This window comes from Eubalaena glacialis, chromosome 6, assembly GCF_028564815.1.
Source record: "Eubalaena glacialis isolate mEubGla1 chromosome 6, mEubGla1.1.hap2.+ XY, whole genome shotgun sequence".
Taxonomy (NCBI): Eukaryota; Metazoa; Chordata; class Mammalia; order Artiodactyla; family Balaenidae; genus Eubalaena; species Eubalaena glacialis.
The window spans coordinates 107,403,216-107,425,432 of record NC_083721.1 but is presented as its reverse complement, the minus strand read 5'-3'; positions in this window follow the sequence as shown (position 1 = coordinate 107,425,432).

Below are 22,217 nucleotides of genomic sequence, written 5' to 3'. Positions count from 1 at the left end.
AAAGGATCTGGAAGTCACGTATTTTAAGAAACAGCTGAAGGAACTGTAGAAAAATGCACACTAAAGGGAGACATGCTAATTGTCTTCAAATAGTTGAAGTGCTGACAAGTAGACAAGGAAGGAAGCTTACTCTTTGTTGCTCTACTTTGCAGAAATAGCATAAAGCAATGGAAATTTCAGGGAGAGAAACTTTTATTTTGGTTTAGTAATGACACTTCTCAGATATAGAAGCTGTCCATCAATGGAACACATGGTGCTTGATGTAGTTGAGCATCCTGCCTCTGGAAGTATTTAACCAGAGTCTGGGTAATTCTTGGCCAGGGTCAATAAGATGGTATTCCTGCACTGGATGAGAGGTAGGGGGAGGTGCCCTGGTGCTGTTTCTCTAACTTCACGTCTCTGATTCTTGTGGTGTGTTTTCATGTGTTTATGTGGAGATGTGGATACTGTGTAGGTTTTCTTTTCTCCTCAAAGGAGAAAGACCAGTCTAAGTTGGAGTTAGAGAGTAGATTACCTCCAAATGTTTGGGACCAGTCTAAGTAGAGTTGGAGGGTCACTTGAAAGTGGGTATAGAAATAGTAGGAATGGTGAGGAATGGGCAAAAAAGTCTGCTCCAGCTGGCTTAGGGCTAGCACCATAACTGAGAGCAGGCAAGGCACCAGTAGAAGGAGGTGAGGCTTTACTCCAGTTACCACTCTTAGACCCTGGGGGGAAGGGTCGGGTGCTAATTAGGACTCTTGGTTGCAAGAGACAGAAACCCCAACTCAAACTGCCTTAAACTAAGGAGAGATTTTATTGACTCATATAACTAAGAAGTCCAGCACTCAATCTAACTTTAGGCATGGTTCACTCCAGATTCTCCAACCATCTCCTTCCTTCTCTTCCTTTAGTTTTCCTCTGTATGGCTTACATCTGCCATCTAGAAGGGTCTCTGACAGGGTAGATAGCCGACAAAGATTTTCAGAAGGCATACATGAATGAGCCTTCCAGCGTGGCAACCCCAGGTAAAGTCCCCATAGCCAGAGTTCCAGAGGGACTCCAGTGCTTGACTTTAAAACAATCATTGGTGATGGGGAGGATGAACCATACTGACTGATTAAACCATTAAGTTGGACCCCACTAGGTTGGGAGTCAGCAATACCTGGTTACACGTTATTCTCCATGTTTCCTATGGGATCATTAAGGGAAGAGGGAAGGCCCTCTTACTTTTCTTTCGTATCCCCCATAGAGGGTAGTTCTAAGTGCGTCATTTTTAGTCGAAAGCATGTATTCTTTTCCTCTAATCAGAATGGCTCTTAATAAGCAAAGGTGCTGAAATAACTGAATTGTGACATCTCCTTTGAAAACTGCAACAAAAGATTTGAATGAATTCAGAGTTTGATATATTGCTTCCAAATAATTTTTGTGTGCATAAATCTAAGTGGCAAATAGGAATTCTGAATTCATCCTAGTCACCATAGACAGTTATCCTTTCAGCTTTTATCATGCAATTAAAAGATTAAATTGAATGTATATTTCCTGCAACAGGAATAATCTTCATGGAAAAGTTTGCTTATCTTTCCATCGGAGGTATCTCATGTCTAGCCCTGGAGAAGAATTATTAAAATATTCTTTCACCCAAATTTTAGCTCCTTTATAATCAGGACCTGCCCCCAAGGGTAATGTTGTCCTGTTTAACCGCAGTAGGGCTGTGCTGCACAGATACAAGAAAATGGTACTGAGAATGAACTCAAGCAAATAAAGGGAACTTTACAGGTAGGCCCTTCTTTTTAAATCCATGGGGACATAGCTGACTTTTCTCAAACACTGGAACGTTAGAGTGATTTGGACTGGCAAGGATATGATGGGAAATATCCTCATACAATGTTTAGGGGACTATGTTTTTCTAATAGCAAAAGAAAATGATTCTTCTTCATCAGAGAGATTTTCTCCATTTTATATTTGAAATGGCCTTGCAAAGGTATAACAGAACCCCAAGCTGTGTGGATTCTCTTTTCCCTTCCACTCTAATTTAACAGAAACTAAAATATACTGATGTTTGGTGGAAGTTAAGTGTATTTGAAGTGTATTTATCTTACCTGATCACTCTTTAATCTTTTAACCATGTTCTCCCCATGTCATTATTACAGTTTTATCTCCTGAGTGGTACTGTGTATAAGACATTTGACGATTAAAAAACAACAACAACAAACCTAAGAGTGATACTTCAATTGGAAACAGGCCTGTCATTATTTTATAGGCAGACCTGGTATTAGAGTGTCTGATAATCAACAGAGACTACCTTGATAAATATAACGTTAGCATTCAGAATGAACACACACTAAACTTCTTTTTACTTGTGTATATATTTATCTTTTGTTAAGTCTCGTCTTTCTCTGTCAGCTTCTCAGAATTGAGATCAGATAACTGTTGGAATGAGAATGAGGATAATGTTGTACTGCGGTGTAACCAGAACATGTTGGGAGAGTTTTACAAGTGCTGTTTTTATTTATACTCTGAATTTACATGATGGCTACAGATGTTACCATTATTCTCAACTATTATACCAGATGACATTCGTGGTGGAGCACATGTATAATTAACTCCTTGTAAATATTTTATTTTGCAGATAAATGGAAAAATCTCAACAGTTCTAAATATCTTCAAATTTTCTATTAAAAATGTCTAAGTAGCTAAAGGACATCAGAACCACTACTACTGAAAGATTGAACAGGTTAAAGGCATGACTAGTGACTTCCTATTGGTTTGACAAATAATCTTACCTTAAGGAGGAGAGAGGTCTGTCTAGGATATTGACTGAGCGAATTGCTTGTTCAAACCTTCCACTTTTCTTCTTGTAGCATTTTGTAAGTGCCATCAAATGACATTTTCCACTTGAAGAAGTCATAGCTTAGTGCCTTCAGAATCTCTACAATAGCCATTTGGGTATTCAAATACTTTACCTAGCTTGGATTTTAAGCTTTAAGTGCAATGGGTGGAAAAAAGCAAATGGAACATTTTATAAGCTTGAATATTTTTTTTCTCCAACTAGCTTCTCTCTAAGGATTTTTATTATAATTCTGAACATTAGATGCATCATGGAAAATTTTAAATATAAAACACTCTTTTGAACCATAGTTTAATTTTTGAATCATTCAGATTCAAAAATGAAACTCACCTTTCTCGTACAAGCTATAACCAGTGCATCACCATTTGAAACTTGAGAGCCACTAAATTGTGCTAAACAATGAAAATTTAGTCGATATTCTTTAGCATTCCTTTTGCTTTGTAACTTGTAGCTTTCTGATGCCAACCTGATGGATTTTGCATAATTTGGGTACCCGTGCATCTTTTAGAAGATTCTGCTTTCCAGAATGTCTGAATATTGATTGTCATTATATTGTGGCCAGAGAGGTTAATGTTCACTTCTTAGAATTTCACCCAGATTAGTTAGGGTCCTGGTTGACAGAGTTTATTTATGTATTGACGTTGTGAATGGTCCCTTGCAGATATTAGATTGTGGGGTGGGGGGGCATTAGGAAAGCCCTACCCAGAAATCTCTCCCATTTCTAGGGTGCTTGAAACTCCACTTTATGACATTTACTGTTTTGGGTTAAGCATTGTCTTCCTTGCTAATCCTCTTTTAAAACTATAAACCTTAGTAGGAAGTAGTTACTCCTAATTGTATTTGTTCTGTATAATGGAAGCACATGTCATCTTGTTATTTTAGGACCCTAAAATGAAGAAAAAGTATATAAAATGAGTTTTGCTGAAGGTACATTCAGGTTCCTTCAAAGTTTTTGCTAATGGTCAACCTTGATGGGTGAAAGAGATCTTTTTCAGAAACTCTGGCTTTCTTATCTTTTCCAGTTAATTATCTTTTTGATTAACCAATATAATAGGTTACAAAACAGTAAATATAAAACCAGGATGATTCCAATTTTTCCCCCCTCCCCCTAAAAAGGAATAAAGCAGGTTACAAATACTGCATGTTAAAACAGATTGATCCCATTTCCCCCCCCCCTTTTTTTTTTTGCAAATAAAATAAAACAAAATAAAACCATATCTGGGACAGGTTAATTGAGCTTTGGATTAATAGTGATAGAAATAATAATAAAAAGTGTACTAGTTAAAAAGTAGCATTTCTAACATAATTAAAAGCATGTACTTATTAGAAGACCTTTGTCTTTTGGAATTACATAGTGGCCCAGTCACTCTATGATAGTAAATCAATTGTCTGGTAGAGAAGAGTTGATGAAAATAACATTAATTAGGGTCTTGACAGAGATGGCTGTGAATTGAGGTTTGAGGAACTGAGGGATAATGATGCTGTTATCACTGGCCTGGAGTGGATGGGGGAGAATGATACGATGGTGGGCTCTTGATGGGGCCTGGGGTGAGGGCAGGGTTCATGGGAGTGTGATGGCTGTGGTCAGGGAATAACAGACAAAGTCGTGCCTAGTGCTGGCTTTTATTGTCTGGACTATCTTACTGGATGCTTTAGAAAGATGAGAGGATAATTTGCTCACTGATAAACTGTTGCTGCACAGGCTTCGTTTGAAATAAGGAGAGATCAGCTACAAAATTGCGTAGCAATATAAGTTTATATAAGAGTAGATAGTAAATATTAAAAAATAATTTCATTATTAAATAAATGTACCTCCTGTTGGACTGTTTCATTGTTTTTTCCTTGTGATTTGGGATGGACCATGACTTCCTTCTCCCCAGACCCTTGTCATTGTTGCCTGCATGCTTAGAATAGACACCAGAGGGAAATGTACCAGAAGGTTTGCAGTGTTATCTATGGATAGAAGCATTATGGGTGATTTTTATTGTTTTGTTTTTCTCTATTTTCCAAATTTTCTGTTAGGAACATTAATTACTTTTGTACTATATGAAATAAAAGGCTATGGCAGTAACACAGTATTTTGATCTCTGGACATGAACATGTTGATTCTAATTCTGCCAGCTGAGGAGGCTGCTTCTTTACACAAATTGAACCAGTTGAAAGACACAGTTACATTCTTGTAAATGTGTCATATCCCTCTCCAGTACTCTAATTGCTTCCCTAAAGGGCTGAAACTGTTAAATTATCAAATGCTTAATTTACAGCAGGGAGTAATTTACTTACCATGTAGGATTATATCAAACAAACATGTCTTATAATTTGTATTAGAAATCTGGCCTGTTTGTGAAAGACCACCCCACTGAAAGTCTGATTTAGGTTTTAAAACCAACCAACAATCAAACAGAAAAATTTAAAAGGGAGAAAGTTTGCACTGTGTTAAGAAATTTGAATTTTGAAGCAAGTTAATATCATTAACTTAGTTTTAAAAACTGATTAAGAGATTGTTTTTAGCTCACTGTTAACATAAATATTTGTGTAGTCTCTCAATTTTTAAAAATACAGATCAAAGTCTTGTTCTTGCTTAGGCAAGATTCTGCCAAATTTCATATAGATATGTACATACACATATATGAGCATATCTTTTAAATATTCATAATTTATTTATATCATGCTTAATTTTAGAAACAGATTTGATGTGTCTTAGATCTACTTCCTATAGAAGGAAATGCGGTTGTTTTGCTTCTTCAAGCAAAGCTGCAGTTAGCTTATTCTTATTCATATATCGCAGCTTTTATTTACTATTTTTAAGCATAAATAGCCAGAAGTAGGATTACTGGGTCAAATCCTAGGTGTATTGGGTTGAGTTGTGGCTATTTCTATTCTTACAGAGTGAGAGTGTATTCCTCTAAGTCTTGCCCTGCTTGCTGGGTGTTGCTGCTTTTGTAAGTTTGTGCCAATCTCATCACTGAACAAGGGTATCTCACTTTTACTTAATTTGTATTTCTTGACTAGTGGTGAGGAAGAGCATCTATCTGTGGCCATTTATTTTGTTCTTTTGCCATTTGCCTAGTCATACATAACCTTTGCCCATTTTTTGATCCATTGCTTTTTCTTCCTATCAACATGTAGGAGCCTTATGTATTTTATGAATAATAACTTTTCACTGGCCATCTGGAGTGCAGTCCTTTTCACTGCATATAATTTTTTTTTAATGGTATCTTTTACTAAACCAAATTGTTTAATTTCTATCATCAGATATTTTCTTCTATGGTTTTTAGATTTCCTGCCCAGCTTAGGAAGCTCTCAGTTTATAAAATTATTTTCCTACACATTTTTTAGGTTTTAAATTAATCCATTATTTTTATATGTAAACATTTAACTCATTTGGAATTTTTTTTTAGAGTGGTCTGAGGTAGAAGTCCACCTGTTTTTCCCCAGATGCATGACCAATTGTGCCAGCACTGTTTATAAACAAATCACCTTTTCCTATTTAAATTTAAATACTGCCTTTATTCTGCCTGAAGTGCTCATGCATACTAGAAGAAACAATTAAAACACAAGTCCTGAAATATATACTTTATTCATCCAATTGGCTAATGCAATTTAATGGTGCATGAGATATGTTTTTTTTTAACAGTGTTCATATGTGCACATAGTCACACCCTCCCAGTATGACACCAACACCTTCTTTTACTAACTGCCTTTGAAATTCATATAATGCATGTTGTTCACTAGTTTTTATTCCTATACTTTCTGAATTGTAGTTGGTCCAGAAAAGGTATATATTTTTTACTACTGGATGTTGTTGGGCATAGTAGCCCATGCAGCATTTTAATCATAAATTTTTGTTGACACTCTATGAATTGTAAACAACAAAATTCATCATCTAAACACAGTAAGGAAGGGAGTTAGTATGTATTTACTGTTTATGTATTTCTTTAATTTAGCCTTATGCAGGTTCATCAGATATATGGTACACAATCAATTCAGTTTTGATTTAATGCTGTTTTATTATATATATCTGTGGTGGTTCAAGCAAATGAAGTTGTACTGGCAATCTTTCCAGACATAAATATAATGAAAAGTCATGAGATTTTATACACTGATCAAGATTTTTAAATGGAGAACCCTTATTTAATGGAATATTCTTTATCCTCTCTTTTAAGAAGGTAAATTGATTTGAGATTATTATTTACACTACTGTAGTAATTGATTTAATAGACTGCTGTCCCACAGATCTATATATTTGTATATATGTCCTTAATGATGCTAGAAATTAAGTAGGTATATATAGGATCTTTTTACTATAACTTAAAAATCTTAATTTTCTCTTTTTCTTTAATTCTGAAGATAACTAATATAAATAAAAGTATAATTAAATTATTTTTGATTATTTATTTTATCCTCAAGAACTTAGGAATAAACAAGATGAAAAACATGGCTAAGACTCAAAGTGAACATAAATGACTGTAGCTGGATTCTAGCTTTCCTCCTGGCATGATGTTCAGTTGTGTTGCTGAATAAAGAAGTTGTCTTCTTACCCCTGCATCTTTGTTCTGAGCCCTTGTGGTCATCATAACTGCTACACAAAGACAACCAGCTCTCCTCTTGCTGGACACATCCCAGGATCATTCCTCCCTCTCCCCATGAAATAAGGTGTTGCCTGGTGACTTGCTTTGACCTGTGAAATATGAATGAAAGTAACATGTTTTCTTCTGGGCTAAGCAAGCAAGAGCTGTGTGAGACTGCCATGTCCTTGTCCTCCTCCATGTGACCAGAGATGTTTCCAAGGCTAAAGGTACTGTCAGCCTGGTCCCCAGAGTTAGGATGACATGGAGAAGAGCCCCCTGCCACCTGTAGTGGACATGAAGTGTGAATTGGAACGAAACCTTTGTTGTTTGAGGACTTTTGAGATTTGGAGGTTCTCGTTACAACATAGCCTAGCTTATCCTTCTAGAATCAAGCCTCTTACTAATGTTGGGCAGCACTGAAGGGCAGTACGTACCTATTTAGGTTTCTTTCAAGCTCATTATGACACCCCCTCCACCCTGATTCCCATAGGGATGAGCACCCAGTGACCAAATTTATACATGTGCAGAGAGCAGCAGGCCAAGAGCCTCTGAGAGAGAGGGACAGGGATGGGGAGGAGAGAGGGAGGGGGAGGGAGAGAGTATGAATCTGAAGGAGAGGTTGCTGCTTTTGTTCCTGATTGCTCTTGTGTTTCTGGTCTTCATCCTTCCCGAGGATGTTGTGAGGCACATGTGTGTTATAGTAAATCCTCTCCTCCTCCCTTTTCCCCCTAAGATGGTTTGAAATGGGTTTCTGATAGTTAAAACCAAATTGGTTTTGGTTAATTGCAGGTGCTGCAACCCAGCCCTTTTGCCAGTATTCCTAGGAAGATTCAAGGCAGCAATTTCCATTTCCATTGGAAAGTCTGTTTTTGCCTTGGAATGAGGGTGTGCAGCTCTGCCACAGGGCCTCCTGCACAATGCACTAAAAGTCTGTTGATTATCCAAACAAAGCTAAAATAGTCTCTCTTTTTAAAAAAAAAATTATTTATTTATTTGGTTGTGCCTGGTCTTAGTTGCAGCAGGCGGGCTCCTTAGTTGTGGCATGCAAACTCTTAGTTGTGGCATGCTTGTGGGATCTACTTCCCTGACTAGGGATCGAACCCAGGCCCCCTGCATTGGGAGCTCAGACTCTTAACCACTGCGCCACCAGGGAAGTCCCTAAATTAGTCTCTTAATCATTTGAATTGGGAGGAAAATGGGTGTGGCTGATGCAATACAGTGGAAGCAGTTGAGTTTTGTGATCTGTCTCAACAATATCTGAGAAAATCTGAGTCTGTGACATCATAACCCACAGGATGTTATTACAACACTAATTTTGGAAGACTCGCATCGTATATAGGGTTTCTCATTAAAGAAAAAGGGATGCATGACATGTATACCACATCCAACGTAGAGTCACATGGTGGTAGGTTCCTTTCTGATACTGGGGGAAATTTTGGGGATTAGGTAGGAAGGGCATTGCCACCCTTAAGGTTAATTTCTATTAAGAAAGGCTAGAGGAATAAAGTATGCAGCATCCAAGTTGTGAAATACGTAATATCGTTTACTCTGATGACACACCCAAATCCCAGTTGCCTTCACAGAGAAGGCAAAAGGCGAAGGCTTTCCCGCATGGTGGCTATAAAGCTAAAAGTGTATTTACATCGAGCGTGTTAATTGTCAAATACTGTCTTGTGGCCAATGTTAACAACTACTGTTTTAAATTCTGGAGTAAAGTTGTGCAACCTAGGAAGAGAGCAGGGTGGTTGAATATAAATGAAGGGGGCAGGGTAAGAATTAGGATTAGGCTTGATATTTAGAGTTTTGTAAAACAACAACAATAGCAACAAATTAGAGAAAATTCATTGAAGTCGGGAGGGGTCCACCTAGGTCTTACACTCTTTTTATGACTGTTCCAACTGAAATAACATTTTATAGTTTAATTAATTAATATTTTCTTTCATCCATTTACTCAATAAGTTTTTGTTAAGCCCATACTTCATGCTAGACACTGCATAGATCCTGGGATTACAATAATTCAGTCTTCTTAGGTATTTTTGTCTAATTTGAATACAAAAGCTTTAAAAGTATAGTTTGCTAAAAAAAGGGTTTACTTAAATGTATTGCATTCCAAAAGGGATTTAAGGGGACTCAAAAATTATTTTAATTAGCTTCACTGTGGATTGTATTTGAATTAGTTAAGTCCCATTCATCAGAAGCAGTGCAGACTGCTGTTCTAAACTTCCAGACCTTTATGCTTGTCATCTAGTGAGATGAATAATGAAAATAGATACAGGATATTAAAAATTCACAGAAGAAAAAAATCTTTGTCCTGACAGTGTATCTCCCAGTAACAGATAATATCATATGGCTAAGTCTATAATTGAGATATATTTTAAGATTTACTTTTGAATAGGTAATGCAGGTGCATGCCACACAACTCTAGATATAAAATGGCGTACAATAAAAAGCGAATTTCCCGCCTTCCCCTCTCTTCTAGTTACCTAGCTCTGCTTGCTCAATGGCAATCACTTTTTTGGTCTGTTCTTCCCGAGATAGTTTATGCATTTTGCAAACATAGGTGCATGTGTGTATGTATTAATTTGTACATAAATGATAGCATACCATTATATATTGTTTTGTACCTTACTCTTTTGTTTATTTGTTTAATATATCTTGGAGACCATTCCTTATCTGTACACGTAATGCTATCCCATTTGAAAAACATGGTTTCATAGTATCTCATTGTAAGGATAAACTAGAATTTATTTACTAGTTACCTATTACTGGTGGGCTTAGGGTTAGGACATTTCATTTAAGATGAAAATCGTTTGCTTCTCTAAAAGAAAGTTTCAATAAGGATACCTGTATAAACATCCTACATATAAATAACTAGAAGTGGAGCTACCAAGTCAAAGGGTCTGTACACTTTAAATTTTGATAGGTATTGCCAAATTGTCCTACATGTATGTTGGGTCAGTTTACAGTCTAGCTAGCAATGTATGAAATTCCCTTATTCCCACACTGTCTTCAACACTGTGTTTCCAAATATTTTGATCTTTGCCTAACTAATAAGTTAAGTGGCATCTCATTATAATTTTAATTTATATTTCTCCTATAACAAATGAGGTTGAATATCTTTTCATATGTTTAAGATCAATTCATATTTCTTCTTTTAGTGAGGTTTCTGTTCCTATTCTCTGCTTTTTCTGTTGGTTTGTTGAGCTTTTAAATTGTAGGACCTCTTTATTAAAGAAATCAATTCTTTGTCTGGAATATGGGTTGCAAATATTTTTCTCCAATTTGTCATTTTTTTAAACTTTGTTTTTTTCAACAACTCAGAAATTTAAGATATTGGTCAAATTTATTGCTCTTTCCTTTTTATTGTTTCTAGATTTTATATTGTACTTAGAAAGGCCAAACCCACTCTGAGATGATAAAAAATTCTCCTGGGTTTTCTTCTTATGGTTTTATGATTTAATATTTTAGATTTACACCTTTGATCCATTTAGAATTAACCTTATTAGAAGGTGTGAGGTAATGACCCTGTGTTCTTATTTTTCCCACTGGCTGGCTAGCCAGTGGTCTCACAATGCAGTACTTTGTAAGATGGTTTTAGAATAGCGTGAGGAGTTTGATAGCAGTGAGAGCAGGTGGACAGGTTCTCTGGAGGATCCAAGTGATGAATTCTGACACTTTCCTTTGCCTGAGCGGTTTCTCCCTCCTCTTTCTTCCTGCTCCCACCTGGGCAGCTCTTGATTTTTGTTGCCCTAATTCCTGGATACTCCTACAAGGGTCTCCTACCCCCAGAGTGAATTGTATTAGCCTTCCTGCTCCCTGTTGGAAGAAAGGAATGAGTAGGTACAGAGCATGCATATGTCTATGTGGTGAGGCCTTGACAAAGCTGGAACTAAACCCAAGGTGCTTTTGAGGCTGGATGGTGCATATTATTTGACATTCAAGCTTCTTGAGACTGAGTATAGGTTGACTTCCTGGGGAGGTCACAGAGATGCTCTTTGAGATCAACGACCTCCTATATTTTTCAAGTCATTTTGCTGTTAATCGAAACAGCTGTTTACTGTAGGACATTGTTTAGAAGTTGGTATAATATATACTTAATGAATATGCTAGTGTTTCTATGTGTAAATGTATTGTTTATCAATACATGTTACTTGTTTTGGGTCTTTAATCTTCGCATAGTCTTTAGTGAATAGGGACTCTGAAGTCAGCACTAAGGCTGACATTATTTTTCTTGTGGCAGCAACTTTCTTAGGAAGGCATAGGTGATTTTTTAAAAAATTATTTGAAAGAAAGTTTGGCAGAAAGCATGGCATCTAGAAAGCTGAAGCTGGCACCAGGCTTAGTTCGCTCTTCTTTTCTCTTGGTAGACCTCCTCCTTGATCCCATGCACAGCCTCTCATCCCTTTGAACCTGTACCCTTCAACCTTCAACCTTTCTAACCTTCATAATGCCTGCCCTCCAACTTATTAAACACATTCAAGCTCCTCATCATTACAAAACAAAGATGTAAACCAGCCTCTCTCAGGCTTTCCAGACCCATTCTAAACTGGTGCACGCTCTCTTATCCCCCTTCTTATCCAGATTTCTTGAAGGAATAGTCTGCTCTTGCTACCTTCACTAGCTCACTCCTCAGCCCACCGTTGTACAGGGTCACCTCTACCGTACCATTAATATAACTCTTGTTTGGGTCAACGGTGACATCCTCTAGTTGCCATATCCAATGGGTGTTTTCCAGTCTCTATCATTATGGAACATTTCTGCTGGATTTGTGCATTGGGCACTACTCATCATTTCCTTCCTTTCAATTATGACTTGTTCCCCTCTTTCTCTGGGGGTCTCAAAGACCCTCTTTCTTTGAGAGTCTTTTTCTTTTAAAGTTGGTTTCTTTTTCCTCTTGCCACTTCTTAAATACCAAGTGTTCCCCAAGGTTCTGGCTTCAGCCATTGTTTTTACTGCTTCACATACTCTCTGTGGGTGATACCATGCACTTTTGGGGTACTAACTGTTGTATAATTGGAAACAATTCCTCTATCTTTATATTCCAGCAGATCTCCACCCTGACTCCTAGATTAAAAAATACAGCCCCTTACGGGGGCCCCACAGGTCCCCAAACACAGATGATGACTGGATTCATCATCTACACTTACATTAGCTCTTCCTCCTCCTTCATTCTCCTTCTGACTCAATACATCATCTTTCATTCAGTTGCCAAGAAGGACCCCAAACCAGAGGCCATATTGCTGCTCCTCTTTTCCTCACTCTTATATCCAGTGAAGCACTAGCTTCTGGAAATTTTAGCTCCCCTGTCTTTTATCTATTCCCTCTCCTCTGCCACAGCTCAGGTCTTCACCCACTCTTACCTGGACTATTATTAACTGAGCACTTCGATTTTGGTCAGACTTATTTTTCATAAAGTTCCCAGAAGTATCTTAAAAATATACAGTTGACCCTTGAACAACATGAGCTTGAATCCTACGTGTTCACTTATATGCAGTTATTTTTTCAATAGTAAATAGGTCTGTGGTTGGTTGAATCTGAAGATGTGGAGAAACTGAGGATATAGAGGGCAGACTGTAAATTATACACGGATTAACCCCCCACATTATGTCTATTACTGGTCACTCCTCTTTGGTGGCTCCTTGTTGCTTGTGGGATAAGGCCAGTCTTCGGGTGGTATCAAAGGACCCTCTGATCTTGCATGCCTACCTCTCCATCCGTCTCTTGCTACTCCTTCCCTGGCACTTTTTTCACATTCCCCAACGCTGTAGTTCTCTGGTCTCTATTCTTTTAGCCTCTGTTTCTTTGTTCAGGCTGTCCTCTCAGACCGTCCCCTTCTATAATTGCATGAAGTGATGTTTGATCTCTCCTGGGATGGCTCAGGTGTCACCCCCTGGGGAAAGTCTTGCTTTCTGTTTAGGTAGCCTTCATAGGAGATTCAAAATACTCAGTGCCTATGTAGTTGTCCTACTTCCTTTTTTTCTTCTAAATAATTAGTGTTTAAACATCTCACCCCCTATACTGGGCTTAAGGGCGGGGATAAATATTTTCATTTTGTATCTCCTCTGCTGAACGCAGAACTTAACACATGTTTTAACTCAGTCAATGCTTATTAACTTAATCTTGAATGAGTGAACAAATGAATGGTTGAGATTCAACAGCTATTTATACACAGATAAGCATGACATTGTTGAGTCAGAAAATATCTCAGGAAGAATTTTTTTATTAAACCATATATAAATACAAATTCGCATCCTTGCTCATATTTATCAAGAATCTGAAGCAGAGAACCTTAGAGAATTCTACATTCCTTTGCCATTCCATTTTTCCATTGGTCTGATTTTCTTTGAAACTGGTGTTTGTTGGAGACTGTTAAACATACTTGTGTCCTCTTACTGTGATGCTACTTAAAGATAGAGATTAAGAGAGGAATATTGGCAAATGTAGATTGGCACATTGAAGTGGCTTCTTTAAGATTTGCTTTCAAAGCTGTTCTAAACCATTTTGATGAAAAAGTTAACCACTTTTTTTGAACACCCAGAAGGCACAGATAGCTTACTCCACTACCAGGTGATATTACTTGAAGAAAGGGATATAGCAATTGTGGTACCTTTATGTGAATTTCTCTGTGGAGCAGTTACTCTATAGAGTGCTGCAGATCTTGAATTAGTGTGTTACCAGTAGAGTTTCTTAAAAGGCTATGTTTATTGGTTGACACTGTAATAACAGCACTGCATGCCCAGTGGCTGATATACAGTCTTTGATCATTGTTCCATATTACTGAACCTTCATCCACAATCAATCATCCAGCACAGTCAACTGCATTAGGAAATGAGGGCCAGCTTTTGTTCAGCAATGCATTTGATAAGTTCAATTTTCTAAACCCGGAACTAGGTGATGATATGGCTAGTCTGTGTTCAAGTGGAGAATAATTTATTGTGATTTTTGGCATGCAATTTCACCCCTGCTGGTCCAGAAATTCATTACATGGTGGAGGTGATTGCTAATCAAGATTTCTGGGCTCCACTCTCTCCCTGATAAGTCTTCTCACCCCTCACACTCTCTGTATTTTATCCCAATTTTCAGCTGATATCAGCATGGAGCAAGTCTTGCCACAAGTAATAAAACATTAGGGAGGGTTATTGATATTTTAAAATATTAGGGAATAGTTGTAAATCATGTAAATGATTTTCCTTTGTTTGGATTTTCTAATCATGACATCTCTGTAATGGGAATGTCTGAATCTGAGGCATTAGGGTATTAAAATGGTCCGTTATCTGGAAACCCATCTTCTCATTGGTCTATAAAAACTTGAAAGGTACCTTATCGTGCCTATTCCATAGCCATCCATTCTGGAACCATGACAAAGGGCAGCAGCGTAGAGCTAGTTGGTATGGAGCTGTGTTTGTGGCTGGCATGGCATTTGTAACTGGTATGGGGTATTTCTAGGGCATTGGGAAACATAGGGGAGAGGGGATGGATGAAATGGGATTTAGAGTGGAACCACACAGGAAAAATGTTACATGTGTTTTTGCTCTTAGTTATTTCACAATAATTATTATTAGAAAATAAAACTTGCAATATGGTATGTAATTCTGATACTTAAATTCATTAAAATGAAATTAATAGCAGTTAATTCATATTTCTCCCCAAACAATAGCATTTATATTTTTGTATATTTTGCACAAATATTACACCTTTTACTATCATCTTAAACAGCTATTTATTTTGCAGATTATAGAGTGTGACTTCTTTATACTTGCAGGGTTTTGTGGTTGTTCTGATACCTATGTTTTAGCAAAGTCTTAAGGAACAATGTTATGTGTAAATAACTGGTGCGTGTGTACATTCCTAATATGTTAGCTGTGTACCAAAATGTATATTATATTTTCATAATTTATTTTTAAATGCCTCCAGAGAGGGTTGCTGTTTAAAGAAATCCTTAGCAAAGGTTTTTGTAAAGCAAATTCTCACCCCCTAATCAGGATGTTTATGTGTTGGGTTTGCTGAAAGCAATGGATGCAGTTATATGTAAAATTCAAATAGAGTTTTAGAATCCAACAGAAAGCACTTAAGGATTGTGGATAAATTCCAAGGTAAAGTTATTTTGCTTCAATCCTCAATGAAATTTTATAGCACAGAGTGGCTTTTTCCACACCGGAAACTTATATAACATTATATACTACTTTACCTCAATTAAAAAGAAGAAAAGAACTCTGAAGTTGAGAGTCTATTTAGATAAGAACACATTGCCCCCTCTAGCCCTCTAGGCCTGGACAGTGGCTCCCTTACCCACAGAGCTGTGTGGCCTGTGCAGCGGGGCTGAGAAGAGCTCAGTCTGGATGTGAGCCTGTGACTTGCTGGGCCTCTCCTTCTACATGCAGGAGCAGCACTTCAGTTGTGGCAGCTCCAAGTTGAAATTTGAAGTCACAAAATGTTCAGGATGTTTTCTTTTCTCAAATGAAAATGATGTTTGCTCCATGTTTTACCCAACCTTGCAAAGAGATGTGCAGGTCAGAAACCAAAACCGTGTCCAGCTTCAGTCAGGAAAACCTGTGCCATGTCCTCTGATTGGCACTTTCCTTGGTCTCGCATTTCCTTAAAATACCTTGAGTTTGTGTGGATTTCTGGCTCCAAATCACAACTAAAAATAAATAAATCTACTCTAAAACATTTAAAAAACAAGGAAACTCAAACCACAGTGTGAACAAAAATGACTCTCACAAGGAGCCAGCTGACAATTCTTTCAGGTGCTTGTTACATTAGTAGGTGGCTGATTCCACCTCATTTGCCATGGCCTCATTTGGCAGGCCAATTAGTAGAGTTGCTTTCTGGGTAGGGCGAAGATGGCCTTGCTCCCTAACTCTGAGCTCACTTATCCAATCTTCATTGTGGCTACATTTGAGGATTTTGCTAGAGTTTAGAAAAAAGCTGATTTTTTTTTTCACACACACACACTGTATTTTATTTTTACAAGAGATAAATAAACTGACACCAAGCATTGTAAATGGATGACCACAACAAAAGCAACAATGATTGCAATTACCAAACACGAGACACACTCATACTATATCATAATATTGACATTCAGTCCAGTAATCCTCCACTGTAACAGCTCCTTTACTTTGCAGTGAAAATCGATTTGTATATTTTTTGCCTCTGAGTCCTTGTGGGATTTTTTATTTTTATTCAAACAGAAAGTCACAAAAATTATAATCAGCCTCATCAGTTCACTCAGTCCCATGTAATTAATTTTTTTTATCTTGATCTTTTGTTAGCACTTTTATGAGTTCAACAGTTTTCCATTAGAGTTCTAAAAATGCTTATTCATTCAGTTCAGCAGTATAGTCAGTTACCAGAAACCTGTACTTGTCAGAGTCTTTTCCATGAATTCCTTGAAGATGAAACCCTTTTATAGGAACATTTTTGCAAAAGCATCAGAGTACACCCAGAACTGTCTGTAAATTACAAAAGACTTAAAAATGACCACAGTTAAAGATTTGATGAAAGTTCATAATAATGCAATTGACAAGGAAATTTAGTTATTTCTGAGATATACATTTTAAAGTAATAACTAGAATTATGACTTATAACATTATACCAGAACACATAAGAGTTTTAGAAATTTCATGTAATGTCTGAAACATTTATATTAAGATATTTCCATACAAATAACCCAAAGAGAGTTTAGTATTAGTTGTTTTTTTTGTTTGTTTGTTTTTTTATACTGCAGGTTCTTATTAGTCATCAATATTATACATATAAGTGTATACATGTCAATCACAATCGCCCAATTCAGCACACCACCATCCCCACCCCACCACAGTTTTCCCCCCTTGGTGTCCATATGTCTGTTCTCTACATCTGTGTCTCAACTTCTGCCATGCAAACCGGTTCATCTGTACCATTTTTCTAGGTTCCACAAACATGCGTTAATATACGATATTTGTTTTTCTCTTTCTGACTTACTTCACTCTGTATGACAGTCTCTAGATCCATCCACGTCTCAACAAATGACTCAATTTCGTTCCTTTTTTATGACTGAGTAATATTCCATTGTATATATGTACCACAACTTCTTTATCCGTTCATCTGTCGATGGGCATTTAGGTTGCTTCCATGACCTGGCTATTGTAAATAGTGCTGCAGTGAACATTGGGGTGCATGTGTCTTTTTGAATTATGGTTTTCTCTGGGTATATGCCCACTAGTGGGATTGCTGGATCAGATGGTAATTCTATTTTTAGTTTTTTAAGGAACCTCCATACTGTTCACCATAGTGGCTGTATCAATTTACATTCCCACCAACACTGCAAGAGGTTTCCCTTTTCTCCACACCCTCTCCAGAATTTATTGCTTGTAGATGTTCTGATGATGCCCATTCTAACTGGTGTGAGGTGATACCTTATTGTAGTTTTGATTTGCATTTCTCTAATAATTAGTGATGTTGAGCATCTTTTCATGTGCTTCGTGGCCATCTGTATGTCTTCTTTGGAGAAATGTCTATTTAGGTCTTCTGCCCATTTTTGGATTGGGTTGTTTGTTTCTTTAATATTGAGCTGCATGAGCTGTTTATATATTTTGGAGATTAATCCTTTGTCTGTTTATTCGTTTGCAAATGTTTTCTCCCATTCTGACAGTTGTCTTTTTGTCTTGTTTATGGTTTCCTTTGCTGTGCAAAAGCTTTGAAGTTTCATTAGGTCCCATTTGTTTATTTTTGTTTTTATTTCCATTACTCTAGGAGGTGGATCAAAAAAGAGCTTACTGTGATTTATGTCAAAGAGTGTTCTTCCTATGTTTTCCTCTAAGAGTTTTATAGTCTCTGGTCTTACATTTAGGTCTTGAATCCATTTTGAGTTTATTTTTGTGTATGGTGTTAGTGAGTGTTCTAATTTCATTCTTTTACATGTAGCTGTCCAGTTTTCCCAGCACCACTTACTGAAGAGACTGTCTTTTCTGAATTGTATATCTTTGTCTCCTTTGTCATAGATTAGTTGACCATAGGTGTGTGGGTTTATCTCTGGGCTTTCTATCTTGTTCCATTGATCTGTGTTTCTGTTTTTGTGCAAGTACCATATTATCTTGATTACTGTAACTTTGTAGTATAGTCTGAAGTCAGGGCGTCTGATTCCTCCAGCTCCGTTTTTCTTTCTCAAGATTGCTTTGGCTATTCGGGGTCTTTTGTGTCTCCATACAAATTTTAAGATGATTTGTTCTAGTTCCATAAAAAATGCCATTGGTAATTTGATAGGGATTTTATTGAATCTGTAGATAGCTTTGGGTAGTATAGTCATTTTCACAATGTTGATTCTTCTAATCCAAGAACATGGTATATCTCTCCATCTGTTGGTATCATCTTTAATTTCTTTCTTCAGTTTCTTATTGTTTTCTGCATAGAGGTCTTTTGTCTCCCTAGGTAGGTTTATTCCTAGGTAATTTATTCTTTTTGTTGCAATGGTAAATGGGAGTGTTTCCATAATTTCTCTTTGAGATTTTTCGTCATTGGTGTATAGGAATGCAAGAGATTTCTGTGCATTAATTTTGTATCCTGCAACTTTACCAAGTTTATTGATTAGCTCCAGTAGTTTTCTGGTGGCATTTTTAGGATTCTCTATGTATAGTATCATGTCATCTGCAAACAGTGACAGTTTTACTTCTTCTTTTCCAATTTGGATTCCTTTTATTTCTTTTTCTTCTCTGATTGCCGTGGCTAGGACTTCCAAAACTATGTTGAATAATAGTGGTGAGAGTGGACATCCTTGTCTCGTTCCTGATCTTAGAGGAAATGCTTTCAGTTTTAAACCATTGAGAATGATGTTTGCTGTGGGTTTGTTGTATATGACCTTTATTATTGAGGTGCGTTCCCTCTATGCCCACTTTCTGGAGAGTTTTTATCATAACTGGGTGTTGAATTTTGTCAAAAGCTTTTTCTGCATCTATTGAGATGATCATATGGTTTTTATTCTTCAATTTGTTAATATGGTGTATCACATTGATTGATTTGCATATATTGAAGAATCCTTGCATCCCTGGGATAAATCCCACTTGATCGTGGTGTATGATCCTTTTAATGTGTTGTTGGATTATGTTTGCTAGTATTTTGTTGAGGATTTTTGCATCTATATTCATCAATGATATTGGTCTGTAATTTTCTTTTTTTGTAGTATCTTTGTCTGGTTTTGGTATCAGGGTGAAGGTGGCCTCATAGAATGAGTTTGGGAGTGTTCCTTCCTCTGCAGTTTTTTGGAAGAATTTGAGAAGAATGGGTGTTAGCTCTTCTCTAATTGTTCGATAGAATTCATCTGTGAAGCCATGTGGTCCTGGACTTATGTTTGTTGGAAGATTTTTAACCAAAGTTATAATTTCATTACTTGTGATTGGTCTGTTCATATTTTCTGTTTCTTCCTGGTTCAGTCTTGGAAGGTTGTACCTTTCTAAGAATTTGTCCATTTCTTCCAGGTTGTCCGTTTTATTGGCATAAAGTTGCTTGTAGTAGTCTCTTAGGATGCTTGGTATTTCTGCAGTGTCTGTTGTAACTTCTCCTTTTTCATTTCTAATTTTATTGATTTGAGTCTTCTCCCTCTTTTTCTTGATAAGTCTGGCTCATGGTTTATCAATTTTGTTTCTTTTCTTAAAGAACCAGGTTTTAGTTTTATTGATCTTTGCTATTGTTTTCTTTGTTTCTATTTCATTTATTTCTGCTCTGATCTTTATGATTTCTTTCCTTCTGCTAACTTTGGGTTTTGTTTTTTCTTCTTTCTCTAGTTCCTTTAGGTATAATGTTAGATTGTTTACTTGAGATTTTTCTTGTTTCTTGAGGTAGGCTTGTATAGCTATAAACTTCCCTCTTAGATCTGCTTTTGCTGCATCCCATAGGTTTTGGATCGTCGTGTTTTCATTGTCATTTGTCTCTAGGTATTTTTTGATTTCTTCTTTGATTTCTTCAGTGATCTCTTGGTTATTTAGTAACCTATTGTTTAGCCTCCATGTGTTTGTGTTTTTTTCCCTGTAATTCATTTCTAATCTCATAGCGTTGTGGTCAGAAAGATGCGTGATATGATTTCAATTTTCTTAAATTTACTGAGGCTTGATTTGTGACCCAAGATGTGATCTATCCTGAAGAATGTTCTGTGCGCACTTGAGAAGAAAGTGTAATCTGCTGTTTTTGGATGGAATGTCCTATAAATATCAATTAAATCTATGTTGTCTATTATGTTATTTAAAGCTTCTGTTTCCTTGTTTATTTTTAATTTGGATGATCTGTCCATTGGTGTAAGTGAGGTGTTAAAGGCCCCCACTATTATTGTGTTACTGTTGATTTCCTAATTTATAGCTGTTAGCAGTTGCCTTATGTATTGAGGTGTTCCTATGTTGCATGCATATATATTTATAATTGTTATATCTTCTTCTTGGATTGATCCCTTGATCATTATGTAGTGTCCTTCCTTGTCTGTTGTAACATTCTTTATTTTAAAGTCTATTTTATCTGATATGAGTATAGCTACTCCAGCTTTCTTTTGATTTCCATTTGCATGGAATATCTTTTTCCATCCCCTCACTTTCAGTCTGTATGTGTCCCTAGGTGTGAAGTGGGTCTCTTGTAGACAGCATATATATGGGTCTTGTTTTTGTATCCATTCAGCCAGTCTGTGTCTTTTGGCTGGAGCATTTAATCCACTTACATTTAAGGTAATTATCAGTATGTATGTTCCTATTACCATTTTCTTAATTGTTTTGGGTTTAATATTGTAGGTCTTTTCCTTCTCTTGTGTTTCCTGCCTAGAGAAGTTCCTTTAGCATTTGTTGTAGAGCTGGTTTTGTGGTGCTGAATTCTCTTAGCTTTTGCTTGTCTGTAAAGCTTTTGATTTCTCCATTGAATCTGAATGAGATCCTTGCTGGGTAGAGTAATCTTGGTTGTAGGTTCTTCCCTTTCATCACTTTAAATATATCATGCCACTCCCTTCTGGCTTGTAGAGTTTCTGGTGAGAAATCAGCTGTTAACCTTATGGGAGTTCCCTTGTATGTTATTTGTCATTTTTCCCTTGCTGCTTTCAATAATTTTTCTTTGTCTTTAATTTTTGCCAGTTTGATTAGTATGTGTCTCGGCCTGTTTCTCCTTGGGTTTATCCTGTATGGGACTCGCCGCGCTTCCTGGACTTGGGTGGGCATTTCCTTTCCGATGTTAGGGAAGTTTTCGACTATTATCTCTTCAAATATTTTCTCTGGTCCTTTCTCTCTCTCTTCTCCTTCTGGGACCCCTATAATGCAAATGTTGTTGCATTTAATGTTGTCCCAGAGGTCTCTTAGGCTGTCTTCATTTCTTTCCATTCTTTTTTCTTTAGTCTGTTCCACAGCAGTGAATTCCACCATTCTGTCTTCCAGGTCACTTACCCGTTCTTCTGCCTCAGTTATTCTGCTATTGATTCCTTCTAGTGTAGTTTTCATTTCAGTTATTGTATTGTTCATCTCTGTTTGTTTGTTCTTTAATTCTTCTAGGTCTTTGTTAAACATTTCTTTCATCTTCTCGATCTTTGCCTCCATTCCTTTTCCGGGGTCCTGGATCATCTTCACTATCATTATTCTGAATTTTTTTTCTGGAAGGTTGCCTATCTCTATTTCATTTAGTTGTGTTTCTGGGGTTTTAACTTGTTCCTTCATCTGGTATATAGACCTCTGCCTTTTCATCTTGTCTATCTTTCTGTGAATGTGGTTTCTGTTCCACAAGCTGCAGGATTGTAGTTTTTCTTGCTTCTGCTGTCTGCCCTCTGAAAGCTGATTTTTATGTGTGATTCTTAGCCTTATAGAAGTGAGAGAGCCACAGAT